The sequence below is a fragment of the Capricornis sumatraensis genome, chromosome 13, assembly GCF_032405125.1.
Source record: "Capricornis sumatraensis isolate serow.1 chromosome 13, serow.2, whole genome shotgun sequence".
Lineage (NCBI taxonomy): Eukaryota > Metazoa > Chordata > Mammalia > Artiodactyla > Bovidae > Capricornis > Capricornis sumatraensis.
In genome coordinates, this window is record NC_091081.1 from 82270740 (window position 1) to 82284593 (window position 13854).

The window sequence follows — 13854 nt, forward strand, 5'->3', positions numbered from 1 at the left end:
TGGTATTTGTTGCGCAGCGATTAAGAGAGCTAATGAGAGCACGGGTTCTCAAAGCCTGCTTCCCAGACTAGCAATAACAGCATCATCTGGGAACTTGCAGAAATAGAAATTCACAAGTACTTCCCAAAACCTACAGAATTAGAAACTCTCCGCTTGGGGCCCAAAGTCGGAATCTTAAAGCCCTCCAGGTGATTGTGATGTAGGCTAAGGGTTGAGGCCAGAAATTTTCCTGAATTCCTTTCCTGGTCTAACTCCCTATTTGAGTTGAATAAGTTATTTAACACTTTAACATCTGTAAAATGGCATAATTATGGCACCTATTTCATAGAGTTGTTATGAGGATTTAAGGAGTCAAGGACTTCCCTAGTGGTTCAGACGGTGAGACCTACATTCCATCCCTGGGTCAGGAAGATCCCCTGGAGAAGGGAATGGCAACCCACTCCAGTAGTCTGGCCTGGAGAATTTCATAGACAAAGGAGCCTGGTGGGCTCTAGTCCTTGGGGTCACAAAGAGTTGGACACCACTGAGTGACTAGCACAACAACAATGAGTGGATACATGTAAGATGCCTAGAACAGTGCCTGAAACACAATAAGAGTGCAAATCTGCCCTAGCACAGAGAGCAACTAGTGACTCTGGGCAAGCACTAAACGGCAAGAGTCTCTTAGGTGATGGCACCCCACTCCAGAACTCCTGCCTGGAAAATCCCATGGGCGGAAGAGCCTGATAGGCTGCAGTCCATGGGGTTGTGAAGAGTCAGACACATCTCAGCGACTTCACTTTCACTTTTCACTTTCCTGCATTGGAGAAGGAAATGGCAACCCACTCCAGTGTTCTTGCCTGGAGAATCCCAGGGATGCGGGAGCCTGGTGTGCTGCCGTCTATGGGGTCGCACAGAGTCGGACACGACTGAAGCGACTTAGCAGCAGGATAGAGATACTAGTAGGACCCACTTCATGGGGTTGTAGGAATTGAATGAGGTAATGTGTGCAAAGTGTTTAGCACCATCCTGGCCTCTTAATGCCTATCCTCTCTTTGGGATGGACTGCTTTAGGGATAGCCCTTGTCTCCTATGACCCCTACCCCCCACCCCTAGCTGCAGGTCCAGGGCATTTCAGACGTCCAGGTGAGTAGGGAGGCCTTTTTTGAGATTTGGTCCTCAATTTGCGCAGGTCTGTTCCCTCTGAAAAAGGAACTTTTAAGAAGTAAAAATGTAAAGGGAACTGCATTAGTAAGGTAACTGAAAGGTATTTAACCTTCTAGTGATAAAACCTCAGGTTGGACATGTCATTCCTCCCATGCTCTATCTCCAACTCTTATCACTGCCTGGAGCCTTGTTAGTCATTTTTGGTCCCCAACTATACTGATAGGATATGCCTCTAATTTTTTTTTTATCTCACTCAGGTTACAGTATTTTGTTTTAACTGGATGTTTGAAATTACAGTAGCCTAATATCTTCTGGAGCATTTCTACACTTTACCCTTCAGGGGAATACTAAGAAATGAACTGACCTGTGGCAGTGTTGTAAAAATGAAAAAAGATCACAGGTTTTAGAAGCACACAGAGCTAAGTCAATCCTGGTTCCAACTCACAAGCTGGTCATTTTGGGCAAATCTCTTAACCTGACCGAGCTCCCACCTCTCCGTCTGTAGGCTGGAGATAATGTTTATTTCATAGTGTTCTTGTGTCCCTGAGTCATACAATGTGAGCATTCAACTAACTCAAAGGCAACTTCTAGGTATAATTTTATGGCATAAGTTAAAATAGTACTTTGTAAATCAACTATATTTCAATTAAAAAAAAAATCTACAAATAATGCTGGAGAGGGTGTGGAGAAAAAAGAACCCTCCTACACTGTTGGTGGGAATGTAAATTGGTACAGCCACTCTGGGGAACAGTATGGAAGTTCCTTAAAAAAAAAACAACTAAAAATAGAGCTACCATATGACCCAGCAATCCCACTCCTGGGCAGATATCCGGAAGAAACTATCATTCGAAAAGATACATTCATTCCAATATTCACTGCAGCACTATTCACACCAGCCAAGACATGGGAGCCACGTAAATGTCCACCGACAGATGAATGGGTAGAGGACATGTGACATGTGCGTAGGTATATGTGTGTGTGTATTTGTGTGTATGTGTATATGTGTGTGTGCATTTGTGTATGTGTGTGTGTGTATTTGTGTGTATGTGTATATGTGTGTGTGCATATGTGTATGTGTGTGTATGTGTGTATGTGTGTGTATGTATATCTATTCTTTTTATGACTAAATAATATTCCATATAAAGAATGAGAAATGATGCCATTTGCAGCAATATGGATGGATCTAGAGATTATCATACTAAGTGAATTAAGCCAAAGATAAATATCATATCATATTGCTTGTATGTGGACTCTAAAAGAAAAAAAAATTCCAAAATATAGAGACATTCACAGACATAGAAAACAAACTTATGGTTACCAAAGGGGAGAGGGAGGTGAGGGGAGGGGTAAACCAGGGTAAATCATATATGTTAGGATTAACATATATGCACTGTTATATATGAAGTAGACAACTAACAAGAACCCACTATATAGCCTATAAGGGAGAAGAAGCTGAAAACGAAGCTGAAAAGTATATATATATACTTAATTGAATCACTGTGTTGTACACCTGAAACTAATGTGATATTGTAAATCAGTTCAGTTCAGTTCAGTCGCTCAGTCGTGTCTGACTCTTTGCGACTCCATGAATCGCAGCACGCCAGGCCTCCCTGTCCATCACCAAGGAGTGGTGGCTACCTGGGTGCAGGAGGGCCTAGAGGGGCCATCCCACGTGAAGCTCAGGAAGTGTGGCGGTGAGGAGATACCTCTCATCCAAGGTAAGGAGCAGCGGCTGTGCTTTGCTGGAGTAGCCGTGAAGAGATGCCCCACGCCCAAGGTAAGAGAAACCCAAGTAAGATGGTAGGTGTTGCAAGAGGGCATCAGAGGGCAGACACACTGAAACCATACTTACAGAAAGCTAGTCAATCTAATCACACTAGGACCACAGCTTCGTCTAACTTAATGAAACTAAGCCATGCCTGCGGGGCAACCCAAGACGGGTGGGCCATGGTGGAGAGGTCTGACAGAATGTGGTCTACTGGAGAAGCGAATGGCAAACCACTTCAGTATTCTTGCCTTGAGAACCCCATGGACAGTATGAAAAAGCAAAATGATAGGATATTGAAAGAGGAACTCCTCAGGTCAGTAGGTACCCAATATGCTACTGGAGATCAGTGGAGAAATAACTCCAGAAAGAATGAAGGGATGGAGCCAAAGCATAAACAATACCCAGCTGTGGATGTGACTGGTGATAGAAGCAAGGTCCAATGCTGTAAAGAGCAATATTGCATAGGAACCTGGAATGTCAGGTCCATGAATCAAGGCAAATTGGAAGTGGTCAAACAAGAGATGGCAAGGGTGAACGTCAACATTCTAGGAATCAGCGAACTAAAATGGACTGGAATGGGTGAATTTAACTCAGATGACCATTATATCTACTACTGTGGGCAGGAATCCCTCAGAAGAAATGGAGTAGCCATCATGGTCAACAAAAGAGTCCAAAATGAAGTACTTGAATGTAATCTCAAAAACGACAGAATGGTCTCTGTTTCCAAGGCAAACCATTCAATATCACGGTGATCCAAGTCTATGCCCCAACCAGTAACGCTGAAGAAGCTGAAGTTGAACGGTTCTATGAAGACCTACAAGACCTTTTAGAACTAACACCCAAAATATATGTCCTTTTCGTTATAGGGGATTGGAATGCAAAAGTAGGAAGTCAAGAAACACCTGGGGTAACAGGCAAATTTGGCCTCGGAATGCGGAATGAAGCAGGGCAAAGACTAATAGAGTTTTGCCAAGAAAATGCACTGGTCATAGCACACACCCTCTTCCAACAACACAAGAGAAGACTCTACACATGGACATCACCAGATGGTCAACACCGAAATCAGATTGATTGTATTCTTTGCAGCCAAAGATGGAGAAGCTCTATACAGTCAACAAAAACAAGACCAGGAGCTGACTGTGGCTCAGATCATGAACTCCTTATTTCCAAATTCAGACTGAAATTGTAAATCAACTATATTTTTAAAAAAAAGTATAGAGACAAGGAATGATTGCAAAAAAGAATGGTCACTGCAGAAATTGGAAAATTATATCAATAAACTGAATCAACTATTAAAAATAAAATAGCACATATTTTGCATATACTTTCCTTATGTCTTACATTACTGGAAGCATTAAATCTTATAGTACATGTTACTTACTGTACAGGTTTTTATCTCCCCACAAAAACACTTATACTGTATCTTATGCTTTAAACGGGCTTTCCAAGGGTAACTTAATTTCACCTATGTTAGAACCTAAGCCCCTTCCCAACCACTGCACCCCCACCTCATCCCTGCAAGTTACACACAAAACTGAACTCCATGGGATCTCTGCCAGTTGCTTTGGACTGTGATGCTGAATCAGGTGTGCATTAGACTCACTAATGGAACCTCCTCCAGAAAACATGGGGCAATAAGTCTCAGGTGAGCCCGGGGATCTTGTCTTTAACAAGTCTCCAGGTGAGCCTGATATACTCAAAGACTGGAGAACCACTGACATAGGATGTGGCAGGAACTTGACAAATGGTACTTACCTTGCCTCACCCTTCACCCTTCTTTTGTGAAGTTATTCCCCTGGTTTGTAAGTCATGGCTTTTGTTCACATATGATAATCAGTACCGTGGAAGGAAGTGAGAAAGCCTGAAGCCAGGAGTCTTAGATACCATTCCCTACTCTCCTTAGACTAGCTATTGACCTGGTACAGCTTGCGTCTCATTTCAGGGTTTCGGTTTTTCAGCCAGAGGAGGGAAATCATACATCTACATGTGAGCCCAGCTGAAAGGCTGTTTGTTGCTAAATTGCTCAGAGTTATTCAGGCAAGGTGACAGGAAAGTGAGTTAGGGCGGCCCTCTCAGAGGCTTTTGGGCCTCCCTGATGGCTCCCATGGAAAAGCGTCTGCCTGCAGTGCGGGAGACTCGGGTTCGATTCCTGGGTCAGGAAGGTCCCCTGGAGAAGGAAATGGCAATCCACTCCAGCACTCTTGCCTGGAAAATCCCATGGCAGGCTACAGTCCGTGGGGTCGCAAAGAGTTGGACACAACTGAGCGACTTCACTTTCACTTTCTCAGAGGCTTTAGACGCAGACAAGCAAGAGAGACCTGTCTGCACAGAACATCCACGTCTCCTGGTCACAGACTGCCCGTCAGCCACCTCGGAACCTGTCTCCATGCTGGTACCAGGCTAATCTCAACCAAGAGCAAGCTCACAAATAGCGTGACAGTTTCTAGCGCCTGTTACTTCTAAAGAACAGTCAATAGGCAACAGGGAAATAGACTACCCTTGGTGAAACAAGGATTTGTGTTATCTGGCCGGACTCAATAACCTTGGGTGAAAATTCAGGACGGTAGGTGAAAGAGCATAAGAAGGAGTAAGTACGGCCTGCAAGGTGGTCACCCTGCCTTGTGCCTAGAGATCGTTTTGGTAAAGAATCTGCCTCCAAGGCAGGAGGCTGGGAGTCAATCCCTGGGTCGGGAAGATCCCCTGGAGGAGGGTGTGGCAACCCACTCCAGTCTTCTTGCCTGGAGAATTCCATGGACAGAGGAGTCTGGCCAGGTACAGTCCATGGGGTCGCAAAGAGCTGGACATGGCTGAACACCTAGTACACACACACAGGACAGTAATCTAGAAGACTCTTGGCACGGTAATCTAGGAGGAACAGCACTGTTTATGCGATTTGAGTCTGCTAATAATTCCGGCCACGAGGTGTTCTGCTTTGCTTCTTTGGCTTACTTAAAACTTGCATAAATAACCTTAGTAGTCTTTATGTAAAAGAGTACTAATGACAGCACTTGTTTGATTAATAAAATCCCACATGTCATAGCTTATTTTATTGCTCTTTTTCTTATATCTGATTAATTTAGGAGTTAAAAAAAAAAAGTTTCTAGCCATGTTGTAAGATGAGGCAGTAGACAGGGAGGACCTTGAACATCATCTACGCGGATACCCACGTTTAACAGAGGAAAGAGCCCCATAGAGGCTCAACTGCCTACACTCCTGTACCCAAGCTTCTCTTGTCAAGACAGCCCAGGGACGGCATCTTGCCAAATCAGCGGGCCAGACTGCTCTGTCTGATCTTACGCCTCTCCAAGCAGACTTGGATACGTGGAGCACGCCCAGGGAACATTCTCCTCTTGGGGTTCTTGTTTGCTCCTCGCCCCCCTCTCCTGTTCCCCCTCCCCCCCAACCCCGCCAGGCTGGCTCTCCTCTCTGTTACTCCTCCCCCAATCTCTCACTGCAGGCATATCCCGGAGCTCAGGTGACTCAAAGTTCATTCCTTGCCCCTTATCTATGGACCCTCTCTTCCCAGGTCATCTCAGCTGCTCCAAGGCTTAAATGCATCTCTAGCCCCAACCTCTCCCCTGAGCAACAGTTGTGTACTTCGTGTTTCCAGTAATCTGGATTTTTTGAAAACTACCGTCCTTCCAACCTTCCTGTTGGCCCTGAAGCTAGAGGTCAGGTTGAATTCCTCTCTTTGCCTTGACCCCACTCCATCCTCTGTGCTTCTGATCCAACGGCCCCATTTAAGAATATATCAGATGGAGTCTCTCTCCCGCAGTGGATTTCATAGTAAAATGCAGACCCCTTCCTTGTCCTTTCTTGTCTTCCTTGTCCCTGGGTGGTCTGGCCCCTTCCTGCTTCTCCAGCTCTGTGTCCCTCCCTCCCCATCCTTGATTTCCCCCAGCTGCCCACCGCAGGGTTCTCTTCCTTGAGGTTCCCTCTGCCTGGAATGTGCTCTGCCAGCCTGGCCTTTCCTAGTGTTCCAGTGTTTTGCCCAAACACCCCTTCCCCTGACAGCACTGCCAGCTCCCCTTGTGGAGTGCTGGCCCTGGGATCACCCTCTGCCACTTTACCTGATCTAGTGTTTCGAGAGCACTTGGCATTCTCTGCTGTAGACTCGCTTGTTTGTGTCTTTTTTTTTTCCTGTCTCCAGCACAAAAATCGAAGCTCTTGGCTGTCTTGTTCATTGCTGTACCCTCAGCAGCTAAGACTAGCGCCTAATAGTTGTTCAATAAATAAAGGAAAGAATGAACGCTGCTAGTTAGTACAAAAGCCAGGTTACTTTACTCAGACTAGTTTTCCTCCCAACATACCACACCGTCTGCTGGATTGCCAACCATGGAAATGGCTTACTAACCTAGATGTCAGCTGTCCAAAACACCACTGAAATCCAGATGACAGGAGGAGAAAAAACACATTAAAAAAAAAAAAAGAATCCATCTGTTTATAAACTTTCAAGGGTTCTCTTAAAGTTTCAGTTCAGTTCAGTCACTCAGTTGTGTCTGACTCTTTGCAACCCCACAAACTGGACTGCAGCATTCCAGGCTTCCCTGTCCATCACCAACTCCTGGAGCTTACTCAAACTCATGTCCATCGAGTTGGTGATGCCATCCAACCATCTCATCCTCTGTCATCCCCTTCTCCTGCCTTCAGTCTTTCCCATCATCAGGGTCTTTTCCAATGAGTCAGTTCTTTGCATCAGGAGGCCTAAGTATTGTAGCTTCAGCTTCAGCATCAGTCCTTCCAATGAATATTCTGGATTGATTTCCTTTAGGATGGACTGGTTTGATCTCCTTGCAGTCCACGGGGATTCTTTGGTGCTCAGCCTTCTTTACGGTCCAACTCTCACATCCATACAAGACTATGGGAAAAACCACAGCTTTGATAGACCTTTGTCAGCAAAGAAGTGATATCTCTGCTTTTAAGTATGCTATCTAGGTTTGTCATAGCTTTTCTTCCAAGGAGTGAGCATCTTTGAATTTCATGGCTGCAGTCACTGTCTGTGCTGGTTTTGAAGCCCAAGAATATAAATTTGACACTCTTTCCACTTTTTCCTCATCTATTTGTCATGAAGTAATGGGACCATATGCTATGATCTTAGTTTTTTGAATGTTGAGTTTTAAGCCAGCTTTTCACTCTCCTCTTTCACTGTCTTCGCTTTTTGCCATTAGGGTGGTGTCATCTATGTTCTCCATAGGGACTCTTATATCCCACTGAGCATTAAAGGTCTGAATCCTAAAGATCTGACATGTACCCTGGAGAACTGGAACTTAAAAAACATAATAAAGCTGTATGCCAACAAGGCAAACAAATGCTGTAGCAAGTGATAGATGTTACCTGACCCGGCTGACCTCACTGAATGGCAGAGGGACTCACTCCAGAATGAACTCAGCTGTATCACGTCTTGAGCAATGCTTTAGGCTGAAACATGGACCACATTCTTCATTTGACAAATATTTACCGAGCTCCTACCCCTTGTCAGACGATTAGCTATAGGGGGAGTAAAACAGATGAAACAAGCCCCCAAAGTTTACAGTTAATTAAACGGCCTTCAGCTGTTTGGAGTTTACCAGATTCTCTATGAATTTCTATGAACTTGGCAGCGTCCCTTGGACAATGTGAAATTCCAAACCACTTCCTCAGACTGGGTCCTCAAGTGACACCAGCCAACCCCCCCAACAATTTGATTCCAGAATGCCTGGATGGCGGGATGGCAGAGCCCAAAGACAGCTGTACGATCTGAGCTGATGCCAACTCCGCCATTAGCCAGGCCTGTGGGCACGTCACTTCAGAGTACACCCTAGATACAAGGCTGGCATTGCAGGGGGCTGGGCTGGAGGAAGGCGGTCCCTGCAGAGGCATGGTGGGCTGGCTGCCCCTGCTTCTGCTGATGACTGTTCCCACGTGGGAGTGTGGGCCCTGTCCCGCCACATGTCTAACTTTAAGTAAAGCTTGAAATCCTGATTTTCATATGAAATTTCCCAATTTTTAAATATTTGCAGTGTTTTCTTTTTTTTTCCAAAACATTTTGCAAGCCAGACAAAACCCGCCTGCAGGCTGGGCGTGCGCCTTCCCCACTCTACAGGCCGGCTTTATTGTCTGTGTTTACAGGAGCTCAACGTGGGCAGCGACACCCCATTTAGCTCCCTGATGCTGCCACTGTGGGTGTGCTCCTGCACTGGGGCCACGCTGCTGGCTGGGGCTGCTCCGTGTGTGTGTGTGTGTGTGTGTGTGTGTGTGAAAATGTGGCAGAAAACACACAGGCTGGCCCCAGGCCCTGCCACACAACCTTTTCATCCTGAACACAAACTAAGTGCGTTCTCAGGGGTCACGCTTTCCATGTTGGGAACTGTCACAGCTGAGAGTGCAAGGTCATACACCTAAGGGAAGCTGGAAGAAGAGGTCCCCGGGTTTGTAGTGGACACACCTTGAACGAGGGGTCGAGGCTTGTCCTCCCCGCGGGCCTCCATGTGCACTGCCCCGTGCAGTCCTGGGCTTGCCCCCCAGCACCGCCGTCCCTTCCACCCTCCTGCACACTAACTCAGCAAGAACTGGGGGCTTCCAGCGTCTGATGTTTCCTTGCCGGATGAGTGTGTTTTGCATCTAGACTAGCGGTGCCCCCGCAGCCTTGGGACTGCGGACCCCACCGGCTGCTCATAGCCTTGGCTGCAAAATGTGCTGGGAGAGACGACCTGGAACAGCACCCCGTGGTTTGGTTTAGAATGTTCGTGCACTCCCAAAGCTCAACCACATTTCCCAATGTGGCTTTATCAGCAAGCAAGCTCTGGGGGGTTTTTCTCGGCGGTTTCAGACCTGAGATGTGCAGAGAAGAGATTTTATTCAGCGCCTTCAAACTGCAGCCTAGGCCTCTAATCTCTCTGCCCCAGGCTGTTTCATGCAAGTTGAAAAGAATGATCATCCCTCAAGTGTCATTTCAGTGCAGTAAATTTCCTGCTGCCATTCTCTTTATGCCTCGTGAAACAAATGAATGTGTCCTTTTATTAAAGATTTCAAGGTGCTCTCAGCCAGCAAGGCTTTTTATCTGGATGGTTTTCATCCCCGCAGTATCTGAGAGAGAATCTGGGCTCTAGAACGCCTCCCACATCCTTCCCCCCATTTCACCAAGGCCCTTGGGAGCTCATCCTTCCTCTCCTGTAGTTGTTGTTCAGCCACTCAGTCATGGCCGACTCTTTGCGATCCCGTGAACCACAGGAAGCCAGGTCTCCCTGTCCATCACCAACTCCCAGAGCTTGCTCAAACTCATGTCCATCGAGTTGGTGATGTCATCCAACCATCTCATCCTCTGTCGTCCCCTTCTCCTCCTGCCTTCAATCTTTCCCAGCATCAGGGGGCTTTTCCAATGAGTCGGCTCTTCACATCAGGTGGCCAAAGTATTGGAGCTTCAGCATCAGTCCTCCCAGTGAATATTCAGGGTGGATTTCCTTTAGGATGGACTGGTTTGATGTCCTTGTAGTCCAAGGGACTCTCAAGAGTCTTCTTCATCACCGCAGTTCGAAAGCGTCAATTCTTTGGCGTTCAGCTTTCTTTATGGTCCAGCTCTCACATCCATACATGACTACTGGAAAAACCATAGCTTTGACTAAATGGACCTTTGTTGACAAAGTGATGTCTCTGGTTTTTAATACGCTGTCTAGGTTTGTCATAGCTTTTCTTCCAAGGAGCAAGCGTCTTTTAATTTCGTGGTTGCAGCCACCATCTGCTGGGTGATTTTGGAGCCCAGGAAAATAAAATCTATTACTGTTTCCATTTTCCCACCATCTATTTGCCATGAAGTGATGAGACTGAATGTCATGATCTTAGTTTTTTGAATGTTGAGTTTTAAGAGTTTTAAGAGAGTCACTCTCTTTCACCCTCATCAAGAGGCTCTTTAGTTTCTCTTGGCTTTCTGCCATTAGTGTGTTACCATTTGCATATCTGAGGTTGTTATTTCTCCTGTGAATTTTGATTCCAGCTTGTGATTCATCCAGCCCAGCATTTTGCATGATGTACTCTGTATAAAAGTTAAATAAGCAGGGTGACAATATACTGCCTTGTCGTATTCCATTCCTAATTTTGAACCAGTCAATTGTTCTGTGTAAGATTCTAGCTGTTGCTTCTTGATCTGCATACAGGTTTCTCAGGAGACAGGCAAGATGCTCTGGTGTTCTCATCTCTTTAAGAATTGCCCACAGTTTCTTGTGGCTTCTCTCATTTTCTCTATCAGGAACACCCGTCTTCAGCAACTCTATCTTTCCCTTCCTTTAAAACACTACTCAGGATGCAGGCTCCCATAAATAATGAATTGGACTCCATTCTCCCTAAATACTGTCTCAGTTCTCAAAACATGTGAGCTGAGACCTACTTGGTCCATGTGTTTGTTATGACAAGTTACATCAAAGAGAATTTTTTTGCTAGTAAAAGCATTTTAATTTAAGGCAGGAACTTGATGATGGGGCCTTGAAGACGTTTGTCTTTGTTCCCTGTAGCTACCTCAGCGTCTGACACACAGCAGAACTCAGTCAACATGTTTCTCTCATTAGTGTGGTGGAATGGATCAGGATATTTTCCTTTGTGACTTCTAGAACTAAAGTTCTTAGCAAACAGTAGCAACCAAGATGTTGCAATGGGTGACTCACTGAAGGTTTATCCCAGAGACCATTCACAGAACAGTCTACGTACGAAAATAGACTCTGGTTCTTTATGTTGTAATTACTCTTTTTCTTTCCCATTTCCTCATCGTCCCAATGTGCTTAATGTGTATCTCTTTGTTTATATGCGTTTTCTGCAAAATGTGTATTGTTCTGTGTACACACACTTGTAATTTGTATAAATGATATAAAGTTGTGTCTCCCCTGAGTCACTTCTCCCCACTCAGCATTGCTTTTATCATCCACCCATATTGCTGTGGGTTCATCTAAACCATTGCTCCTTGTACCTGCATAATCCTTTGTGTAAGTATCCACCAAGTGTCACCTGTACCGCCCGCCCCCCAGATTGAACTTTCAAGTTCCTTCCACTGATGCCTTGAATACTGCGTACAGATTCTGTGGACCTGAGGATTTCACTGGGAAATATAACCACAAGGACTTGTTGGATCCCAGGAATGTGGTCTTATAGCTTATCATCCAGGGGGCACTTTAATAGCCACACCAGGACAAGAAGCATAAATCGTGACTCTCTCAAGTAAACGGAGATGTGTGCTCATGCTAGTCAACTGGACCCCCAGATGGCTCTGCACCTGCATGGGGGCCCATGTGTCCCCATCTCACCAGCCTTATTTGGTATCATGACAGTTAAGTACAAAATGTCTCAATACTATTTTAATCTGCATTCCTCCAATCACTAACATGCCTGATGTGTTTGCTGACCTTTCGGATTTCCTTTTTTTGGAAATTATTGCTATCCTTGACCTATTTTTGCTGTGGTTTTATTGCTGTTTGCAAGTGTCCTCTATTATCTGGTTACTAATGCCCTGTCACTTTTAGACATTGCAAATATGTTCTCTATCAGCTAAATTAATTTTGTCCGTGGTGTTCTTGATAATCAAACTCATCTGTTTTCTTGTCTTTATAATGTTTTCTGTTCTGAACATTCAGTTGTGGAAGCAGTTTCTTTCCCCAATTTCAGAAGAACGTTCTCCTTCATTTTCTTCCCTTATCTTTTCAGTTTTCCCTTCCTATCGGTCTTTAATCCCCCTGGAAATGTAGTCCGCTCTTTCATAGAATCAATAGGGATGCAATTTTCTCTTTCTCCATATAGAGAGGCAGGTTTCCCAGCTCATTCGCTTCACGAGCCCTTCTTTTCCTTTGATTTGTAGTGACAGCTTTATTGTGTGTGAAGCTCCCCTGTGTCCCTGGGTCTGTCTACAAGTTCTCCATTCTACCTCACCAGTCTGTGCGTGTTTGCAAGCCTACCGCATGATGGCTTCGTAGTAAACGTATCTTAATAGCCAACAGAGCAAATTTCCCCTCATTATTCCTCTTTTTTCAACACAGATCTCCATGAGATCCCTTTATATACAAATGAATCTCATGAAAGGCTCTGCTGGGATACATCCAGAATTGGCAAAGCTGCTCCACTTAGATATTGTCCCTTAATATTATGGTCCTTGTTTGGTCATTAAATGTGAAGGGTTTATACATTTTAAGTTTTCATTATAGAATTCAGAGTGGTATTTCATTTCTACTCAGTTATAGTCATTGTGAACGTTTTGAGCACAGACCTCTAAAAAAGTAAATGGCAGCAGTATCATCGGAGAGGGGCTCTTTTGCTGCTAAGGGATCAAGACAGTGCCTGGCAGGCGAGTCGTGTGGACACAACGGGAGACTGGCCTGGCCTTCTGCATGCCCAGTCACTCCGGGAGTGGCACAAGAACCCTTGCCCCCACTCCAAGGTGTCTGGGCAGCAGGCCACAGGTCAGGTTGCCCCTGAAGGCATCAGTGCCTGCTTGGCACTCGTACTGGTTATAAATGTCTGAATCACCCTCCATTCCTTTCCTCCTTCCCACCCACGTCCTCTGGTCTAATCCCTGACAATTCCATCCTTCCCCATCTCTTCTGTTCCCGCCCAGCTCCCACTGCTCTCCCCAGCCCAGTTTCCAGCCTTCATGGCACTTTCTTGGCTCTCCCAGTTAACGCTGTCAGTCCACACTCACCCTGCAGCCCCAAGGGTCAGTGTGGATTCAACACTTTGGGACTGGGGACCACAGTCCATGTCAGGGTTGTCCAGCTGGCCCTGAACGTCTCCTTCTTGTTCTTACGTTGTAGCCCAGACCACCCATGTAACTGACCTTATTTTCTCAACCATCTGGTTGTATATTCCTTGATAATAATCCATTTTATTAATATGCAAGGGAATGACAGAATTACAAAAAGAAAGTATTTTTTCTGCATCTTTCTTTAATGGCTAGCTGGGTGAAAGACAGGTAGGTTCTCATGTCTGCC